The sequence below is a fragment of the Saccopteryx leptura genome, chromosome 3, assembly GCF_036850995.1.
Source record: "Saccopteryx leptura isolate mSacLep1 chromosome 3, mSacLep1_pri_phased_curated, whole genome shotgun sequence".
Lineage (NCBI taxonomy): Eukaryota > Metazoa > Chordata > Mammalia > Chiroptera > Emballonuridae > Saccopteryx > Saccopteryx leptura.
The window spans coordinates 330,242,126-330,252,120 of NC_089505.1; positions in this window are offsets into that span (position 1 = coordinate 330,242,126).

Here is a 9,995-nt window from a genome sequence, read left to right on the forward strand (position 1 = left end):
CCCTTCCTCCCTCCCTCCTCCTCCACCATTCACCTCCATTATCTGCACTCGTCTGTCTCCAAGGTAAGAATACAGTACTAAATAACACTTTTTTCTTTTCTTTCATATATTTTGTTATGCATTGGTAAAGTATACATGTGTGTTTCTTAATTAAAAACATGTCTTTTTTCATAATTTCGGATGGTTTGGGGATTTTTCACAGGGCTGGAATGAATTAAATCTATTTCAGTTATTTTAAATGGGAGAAATTTGTTTGATATATGAGTTGACTGACTTATGAGCTCGGTGACAGAATGAAGTAAACTCGTATCTCAAGGTACCACTGTAGTGTCAATTCGATAAATCAAAGCTAACTAATTGTTGTTATTATGTATGTCTGTAAAAAGAAAGACCTCCTTTCTCTTCTTTCTTCCATCAACTCTATGAACCCACACCTCAGAGGCAGTAGGTGCTAATGGTTTTTTGTATTGTCCTCAAAAATGATGATCTGATTTAAAATGTTGTTTGCAGAAATGGATTCTTATTAAAATCAGATATGTCCCCCACTATTTAAAACAGGGATACAGATTTGGACAAGAAAGAGATGACCTATTGCTGAAGGAATTTCTTCTATTTCATAAGTGTTTATTCTTCCCTCAAAGGCCAAGCATAATTGATAAATTCCCTCACTAAACCCTTTTTCCAAGTTCTAAGCACAAGCAAGTTCTACTGGTTATTAAGTTGCCCATAAGAGAGAATTTAACAATGGACATAAAAGCAGGCATAGGCAAAGTGATCATTTATTGACAAATTCCCTCACTAAACCCTTTTTCCAAGTTCTAAGCACAAGCAAGTTCTACTGGTTATTAAATTGCCCATAAGAGAGAATTTAACAATGGACATAAAAGCAGGCATAGGCAAAGTGATAATTTATTGAGAGAGTCTAGAATTTTAAGAAAAAATGTCATTGCCTACTTGAAATAAATACAGGACAGTATTTTAAGTATATAGTCTATAGTGGTCATCACTGTGGGCTTGACATCTGGGAAGCATCACAGATAAATTTGGGATTTGAAGAGTATATATTTTGTTCCATAGCTCCAATTTCATTTGAAAATAGAGAAACAAGATTGAAATAGGCTTTGAGAATTTTTTTAAAAAAAGTCTTTTTTTTAATATTAGTAAGTGCATGTTATTGACAAATGAAAAGGTAACTACAAAAATAAAAGACAGCTAAAAGTGGATAGTAGCTGCCTCTGGGAAGCCAAAATGAGTTCAGGGGCAGGACAGACAGGTAACTACAATTTTTTATTATAAGCCATGTAGAAATATTAGACATAAAATGATATCCTTGTATTACTTTGATTTAAACAATTATATATGAATTTTAAAAACACAAGTGAGTTTTAGGAAAATCAATTTGTTAATTTCCAGACAGGAAAAGGCAGTGGCTCCAAAACCCTGGTGTCTGATTACTGTTTTTTGTTTTTGGTTTTGGGGTTTTTTTTGGTATTTTTCTGAAGCTGGAAACTGGGAGAGACAGTCAGACAGACTCCCGCATGCGCCCCACTGGGATCCCCCTCGGCACGCCCACCAGGGGCGATGCTCTGCCCACCAGGGGGCGATGCTCTGCCCCTCCTGGGCGTCCCTCTGTTGAGACCAGAGCCACTGTAGCGCCTGGGGCAGAGGCCAAGGAGCCATCCCCAGCAGCCAGGCCATCTTTGCTCCAATGGAGCCTCGCTGTGGGAGGGGAAGAGAGAGACAGAGAGGAAGGAGAGGGGGAGGGGTGGAGAAGCAGATGGGCGCTTCTCCTGTGTGCCCTGGCCGGGAATCAAACCCGGGACTTCTGTACACCAGTGCGACGCTCTACCACTGAGCCAACCGGCCAGGGCCCTGTTTTTTTCAACGAGGGAAAAAAACAATGTGGCAAATTTTTCATAAAGCTGATACATATAACTAATATAAAAACAGCCTTTTATTCTGAAATTTTTGGTGTTAAAGTAGTTTTTGTGGGGTTTTTTTTTTTTTACAGAGACAGAGAGAGAGTCAGAGAGAGGGATAAATAGGGACAGACAGACAGGAACGGAGAGAGATGAGAAGCATCAATCATCAGTTTTTCGTTGTGACACCTTAGTTGTTCATTGATTGCTTTCTCATATGTGCCTTGAACGTGGGCCTTCAGCAGACCAAGTAACCCCTTGCTCAAGCCAGCTACCTCGGGTCCAAGCTGGTGAGCTTTTGCTCAAACCAGATGAGCCCTTGCTCAAGCTGGTGACCTCGTAGTCTCGAACCTGGGTCCTTCTGCATCCCAGTCTGACGCTCCATCCACTGTGCCACCGCCTGGTCAGGCATGTTAAAATAGAGTTTCTTCTATGAAATGGAAGAAAAAAACAGTAAACAGTTAATTGGTTTTGTTTTGACATATCCTTCTTAGCAAAATTTAAAATTTGGTTAGAGTATTGTCCCAATGTGCGGAGTTGCCTGTTGGATCCATGGTCAGGTCACATACAGGAACAGATTGATATGTCTGTCTCTCTCTAAAATCAATCAATAAATTTTTTTTAATAATTGAATTTTTTCTCTATGGTGGGCCCCGGCCAAGCAGCTCAGTTGGTTAGAGTATCATTCTAATATGCCTGGGTTGCAGATTCCATCCCTGGTCAGGGCACATACAAGAATCAACCAATGAATGCATAAATAAGTGGAACAAGAGAATCAGTGTTTCTTTCTCTCTCTCTCTCTCCCTTCTTTTCACTCTAAAATCAATCAATATATTACAAAAAGAAATATTTTCTGTGGCGGTCACCCTTCCTTTTTGGTTTAATTTTAAAGATCCGTGAAATCCAGGATTCCCAGAAACCACTGGATGTGTGGAAAAGCAGGGGTCCCCAAACTACGGCCCGCGGGCCGCATGCGGCCCCCTGAGGCCATTTATCCGGCCCCCACCGCACTTCCGGAAGGGGCACTTCTTTCATTGGTGATCAGTGAGAGGAGCATAGTTCCCATTGAAATACTGGTCAGTTTGTTGATTTAAATTTACTTGTTCTTTATTTTAAATATTGTATTTGTCCCTGTTTTGTTTTTTTTACTTTAAAATAAAATATGTGTGGTGTGCATAGGGATTTGTTCATAGTTTTTTTATAGTCCGGCCCTCCAGTGGTCTGAGGGACAGTGAACTGGCCCCCTGTGTAAAAAGTTTGGGGACCTCTGGTGGAAAAGGTTAGTGCATACAGTGGAGGACAGTTGTAGCCACTGGCAAGATTCTGTAGTTTTGGGTGAGACTGGTAACATGAAGAATGGAGGGGAGTGGCCCTGGCCAGTTGGCTCAGTGGTAGAGAGTCGGCCTGGCGTGTGGAAGTCCCGGGTTCGAATCCAGGCCAGGGCACACAGGAGAAGCGCCCATCTGCTTCTCCACCCCTCCCCCTTTCCTTCCTCTCTGTCTCTCTCTTCCCTTCCCCCAGCCGAGGCTCCATTGGAGCAAAGATGGCCCGGGCGCTGAGGATGGCTCTGTGGCCTCTGCCTCAGGCGCTAGAATGGCTCTGGTTGCAGCAGAGCAATGCCCCAGATGGGCAGAGCATCGCCCCCTGGTGGGCGTGCCGGGTGGATCCCGGTCGGGCGCATGCGGGAGTCTGTCTGACTGCCTCCCCGTTTCCAGCTTCAGAAAGATTAAAAAAAAAAAAAAAAAAAAAAAAGAATGGAGGGGAGTAATCCAAGCATAGTGTCACTGGGGAAAACTCCGAGGGACTTGTTGAGCAACTGGGCATAGGGGAAGTCCAGGGGCATTCCAGAGGTCTTATCTCCTCATGCATTTTCATCTTTGGGTCCTTTCCTGTTATTTCCGTTACCTTGGCCCTCACACCACAGGCCTGTTCACAACCTGCTGCAGAGGCTTTTTCCTTTCCTTACCTGTTCCCTACCTCCTTGCTTTTCATCTTTGTTGTGGACTTTAATTCAAATATCACTGCTCGCTGAACTTTTTTCTGTCTCTCTGGTTGCTTTTATCTCCCCTTGTTGTACAACCCCAGAGCACTGTCTACTGATAGAACACTTATCACTGTTTGTAGTGATATATTTGTGTGATTGTGTCCCTCACTCTATAAGGGCAAGAACCAATTTGTTTTTATTCACTATTGTGTTTCCAGTGCCTAACACCTTTCTTGCCTGGTGCTTAGTATAGCACCAATAGTATTGTTAAATACATAACTAAATGTATCCATCAAATCTGACACTTTGTATAGACTTTTAGAGTTACTTAAAAATCTATAGGTGAAAATGAACTGACATGCAAAAGAGCCACCACAAAACTTATCTTCACTGACTCCAAATGGTAGTATCTGCCAAGTATATCATCTCACCTTAACAGCACTTTAAATACTTCTGACACAAACAGGGTAACAATGATTTCCTGGTTTCTGGGTTGCATTTTGCCAGAATATCAAACTTGGCCCTTTTATTAGCCAAATGACTGGATGAGGAAGAATACTACGAGGAAGCCGAGGAACTTAAGAAATAAGTGAAACAAAACTTTTAAAATCCTTCTTTAAATACCCACTTCTGGCCCTGGTAGCTGAGTTGGTTGAAGCATCACCAATATGCCAGAATTGTGGGTTCTATCCCTGGTCAGGGTACATGCGGGGATCAACCAATAAATGTATGGATGAGCAGAGTGGCAGATTGATGTTTCTCCCTCTCCCTCTCAAGTAAATAAATGCCCATTTCTGTCAACCCACCTTGACTTAAAAGATAAGGTTTGCTATTGCTTCCATCTCAGTGAATTTTGGGAGTGGCAGGTAACTACTCCTGAGCAAAGGACATAAAGCTATGAGTAGGGAGGGACAATTCCCCTGGGTGGCATCATTTCCCTGGATGCCCAGTTAAATAAATCAGTTCTGTTGTCCCTAAAAAGAATGTATATCTTGTCCAGATTCATGGTGTATTTCCCTATGACACATGGTCAGTGAAGTCTTGTTCAAGTGGGTCAGAGGGGTCTTGAGGGATCTTTAGTCTAAGATACTGTCATAGGGTTAATGGCTTTTGTGGTTGCTGTCTGGAGAGACCCCCTCCCCACATGGAGAATCCTTTCTTTTCTTCTTTTCTAAATGAGAGGAATGGAGATAGAGAGACTCCTGCATGCACCCCAATTGGGATCCACCCAGCAACCTCTGTCTGGGGCTGATGCTCTGCCCATCTTGGGCCATGGTTGCAACCTAGCTATTTTTAGTGCCTGAGGTAGAAACTCCAGGGAGCCATCCTCAGCACCTGGCTGATGTGCTGGAACCAATCGAGCCATGGCTGCGAGGATGTGGAGGGTGGAGGAGGGGAGGGGGAGGGGTAGAAAAGCAGATGGTCACTTCTCCTGTGGGCCCTGACCAGCAGTTGAACCCTCAACATCCACATGCTGGGTGATGCTCTACCACTAAGCCAACAGGCCAGGGCCGAGAATCCTCTTGAGTAGCAGTGTTCAACCTTTTCCATCTTGCGGCACACATAAAATAATTACCAAAATTCTGTGGCACACCAAAAAATATATTTTTGCTGATATGACCAAAAATAGGTATAATTTTTTTTTTTTTTTTTTGTATTTTTCTGAAGTTGGAAACTGGGAGGCAGTCAGACAGACTCCCACATAAGCCTGACCGGGATCCACCTGGCACGCCCACCAGGGGACGTTGCTCTGTTGCAACCAGAGCCATTCTAGCACCTGAGGCAGAGACCATAGAGCCATCCTCAGTGCCCGGGCCAACTTTGCTCCAATGGAGCCTTGGCTGCGGGAGGGGAAGAGAGAGACAGAGAGGAAGGAGAAGGGGGAGGAGTGGAGAAGCAGATGGGCGCTTCTCCTGTGTGCCCTGGCCGGAAATCGAACCCAGGACTCCTGTACACCAGGCCGACGCTCTACCACTGAGCCAACCGGCCAGGGCCAAAAATAAGTATAATTTTGATTCATTCACATTGAATGGCTGTTGTTGTGTTGGCAGTTATCATTTTTCTATTTGACAATCTAAGAGGAAAGAGGTTAGTGTCCTTGACTAAATAGTCAGGTATTACATGTTTTAAAAATTCTTGAAGCACACTGGTTGAATTTGCTGCCTTTTTTTTTTTTTTTTTTTTGTATTTTTCCGAAGCTGGAAACGGGGAGAGACAGTCAGACAGACTCCCTCATGCGCCCGACCGGGATCCACCCGGCACGCCCATCAGGGGCCACGCTCTGCCCACCAGGGGGCGATGCTCTGCCCATCTTGGGGCATCGCTCTGCTGCAATCAGAGCCATTCTAGCGCCTGAGGCAGAGGCTACAGAGCCATCCTCAGCGCCTGGGCAAACTTTGCTCCAGTGGAGCCTTGGCTGCTGGAGGGGAAGAGAGAGACAGAGAGGAAGGAGAGGGGAGGGGTGGAGAAGCAGATGGGCGCCTCTCCTGTGTGCCCTGGCCGGGAATCGAACCCCGGAATCCTACACGCCAGGCCGACGCTCTATCACTGAGCCAACTGGCCAGGGCCGAATTTGCTGCTTTTGAGTAGTGACCTTCTAGGTTTCCAGTTTCTTTTTCTTTATGGAAAACACTTCTTTACACATATCCTCTCCCCTTAAAACCTACAAAGTTTACACTATCATCATCTCCATTTTTACATGTGAGAAACTGAGTCCTTGTGAGGCTAAAAAACATAGCCAAGGCCATGCATGCAGTAGCAAATGGCAGGGCTGATTACTAAAACCCATACTTTGTCTATATAGACTGTCTTTAATAATTGCTATACTAAAGATTCAGACTCGTAATTTGTTTAAATGTGTAATTCACAGAGTAATTTAAAGAAAAATATAATGTATGTAGATATCCTATCACTTTTCCCTACCTCTTCACTTCAAAGAGGTTGGATTTGTCCAGGGAATATAATAAAATGTGATCTCTCTTAGAACTGCAACTAATACGAATAACAAAGAAATATTAATGGCTTGTGGTAGCTTCACAATACAAGCTTTTGCTTTTATTTTTAAAAAAGATTTTAAAAGATTTTATTTATTAATTTTAAGAGAGAGAAGGAGAGAGAGAGAGAGAAATTATAGTTAATTCACTTTAGTTGTTCAGTGCTTTTCATATATGCCTTGACCGGGCAAGCCGGGGCTTCAAACTGGTGACCTCAGGGTTCCAGGTGGAGGATCTATCCACTGTGCCACCATGGGCAAAGCTGATTTACTTTTTTAAAACAGATAAGGCCCTGGCCTGTTGGCTCAGTGGTACAGTGTTGCCTGGTTTGTGGAAGTCCCAAGTTCGATTCCCAGTCAGGGCACACAGGAGAAGCGTCCATCTGCTTCTCCACCCTTCCCCCTCTCCTTCCTCTCTCTCTCTTCCCCTCCCGCAGCCAAGGTTCCATTGGAGTAAAGTTGGCCCAAGTACTGAGGATGGCTCTGTGGCCTCCACCTCAGGTGCTAGAATGGCTCTGGCCGCAATGGAGCAACGCACCCCAGATGGGCACAGCATTGCCCCCTGGTGGGTATGCCTGGTGAATCTGGTTGGGTGCTTGTGGGAGTCTGTCTGACTGCTGCTCCTAACTTCAGAAAAATACAAAATAAATAAATTAATAAATAAAAACAGATAAAATTTACATATCATAATAGCTATCCTTTTAAAGTGTACAATTTGCTGGTTTTTAGTATTTTATGTTTGTGCAACCATTGCCACAATATAATTAGAGAACATTTTCGAAGCCTCTTTTCCTACAGGTACAAGAGAACAACAGTATGTGCAATCGAGAACCCAAGAAAGATCCAGAGATCTCAAAAACAACTGGAACCAGCAAGTGTAGTGCTGCTACAGTAGTTATAAAAAGGGAATTGCATTGCAAGTAGTAAGAATATGACATATAGTTACCACTGAGTCAATGGTCAGGTCATAGTGGACACATTTGAATTTTGTCCAGTTTAAGAACTGATCTCTAAAAGTGGTAAGAGGAAAAGGGTCCAAGGAGAGTAATAGAGACATTTAAAGAGCTGGAAAGTTAGATTCACATGAAAGAGTTTGAAGTAATTTAGTCTAGAAAAGTTATTTAAGAAGAACCTTACAGTATATGAAAGGATTGTTATACAGAAAAATAGTGACCTTTTCTTTCTCCTTCTTTCATTAAAGAAGAGACAAAGAAAATGGATTCATTGTACAGTATGAAGGATTAGGTTAGCATAGAAGGTCATGAGACAGAACCTTGTTAAACAACAGAACGGTAGTGGCAGCAAAAGTCCTCTGATATTAAAAAAAAATTAAAAAGTTGCAAAAAAGAGAATAAGTAATTCCTTCACTCAGATCTCCCCGTGTTAACATTTTACCACATTTGCTTTGTTCTCTCTCTCTCTACATAGGTATGTATGTATGTATGCATATTTTGTCAGAATCATTTGTGTTATAGATATGATTCTCTCTTATTCCTAAAGACTAGGTGTTTTTTTTTGTTTGTTTGTTTTGTATTTTTCTGAAGCTGGAAACGGGGAGAGACAGTCAGACAGACTCCCACATGCGCCCGACTGGGATCCACCTGGCACGCCCACCAGGGGCGATGCTCTGCCCACCAGGGGGCGATGCTCTGCCCCTCCGGGGCGTCGCTTTGCCGAGACCAGAGCCACTCTAGCGCCTGGGGCAGAGGCCAAGGAGCCATCCCCAGCGCCCGGGCCATCTTTGCTCCAATGGAGCCTTGGCTGCGGGAGGGGAAGAGAGAGACAGAGAGGAAGGAGGGGGTGGGGGGTGGAGAAGCAAATGGGCGCTTCTCCTATGTGCCCTGGCCGGGAATCGAACCCGGGTCCCCCGCACGCCAGGCCGACGCTCTACCGCTGAGCCAACCGGCCAGGGCAAGACTAGGTATTTTTTAAAACAAAGAAAGGTGTCCCGCCAAACCATATTACAAAAATCAGGAAATTAACACTGATATACTACTGGTATTTAATCTACAGACCTTGTTCAAATTTTCCTACTGTCCCAATAATGTCCTTTACAGCAAGAAACAAAAGTCATTCTGGTCCAGGATACATGTTGCCATGTTTAGTTGTGATGTCTCAAATTCCTTTAATCTGGAATAGTTCTTCAGTCTTTGTCTTTCATGACCTTCATAGTTTTAAGAATATACAGGCCAGTTACTTTGCACCTTCCCTCAATTTGGGTCTCTAGTACTTGAAAAAAATTGTATTTGTTCTAGAAGTTTTAGGAGTGGTTTTCAGTGAAGAGCACAGATAGAATAAGCCTCTCTTCTCAAAATTTTCTCAGCTACCTTATACTGATTATTCTTAAATTGGAAATTATTTATAGATAGGATAGACAATAAAACACTTTTCTATTCAGAACTGATCTGCTTGTACTACACAGATTTTTTTTTCCATGGCATTCCTGCATCTTACAAGACTTGGATTTCTTCAACAGAAGTTGGTTTGTCTCGAAGAATTAGCCCCTGCTCTTTTTAAGTACTTAAGACTTAAATTATCTGTTGATTTTCATTTCCATAATTTCACCTTCGCAGTAATGAACTATGCCCTAAATCAGGAGACAGAGCTGCAAAAATGGGTGAGTGTTATTCATTAAAACCATTCAACCAATATTTGTTGATTGCCTAGTACATGTCAGGCTGTTCCAAGCTCTGGAAATACCTTGACAACAGAATAAAACAAAATTCTTGTCCTTCTAACCTAGTTGGGCAAATTAAAATTTAAAAGAGAAAAATCAGAAACTAAGGACCTGACTTTCTTAAACAGGAAGAAGATAAATCTCTGTGAAAAGGGGGAGCCCTGAGATTCTATTCTAATATGAATAAGGCAACGGAATCCCTTGCAGGGGCATTGATATTAAAATTCTCAGTTTCTCCAAACGCGCTTTACTAATGATTAATTGAACACAATAGGCCTGAAAGGCGGGGTGGAGCAGGACTTCTTGAGCTTTCTAACCACCTTCTCAGCCACAGTCACCCAGCGGCACAGGACCTCCGGGCGGTGCCTCCCGCACCTGAGCGTGCCCGGCCAGTGCTGCTGTGTTCTGCACTCCTACTGGGCG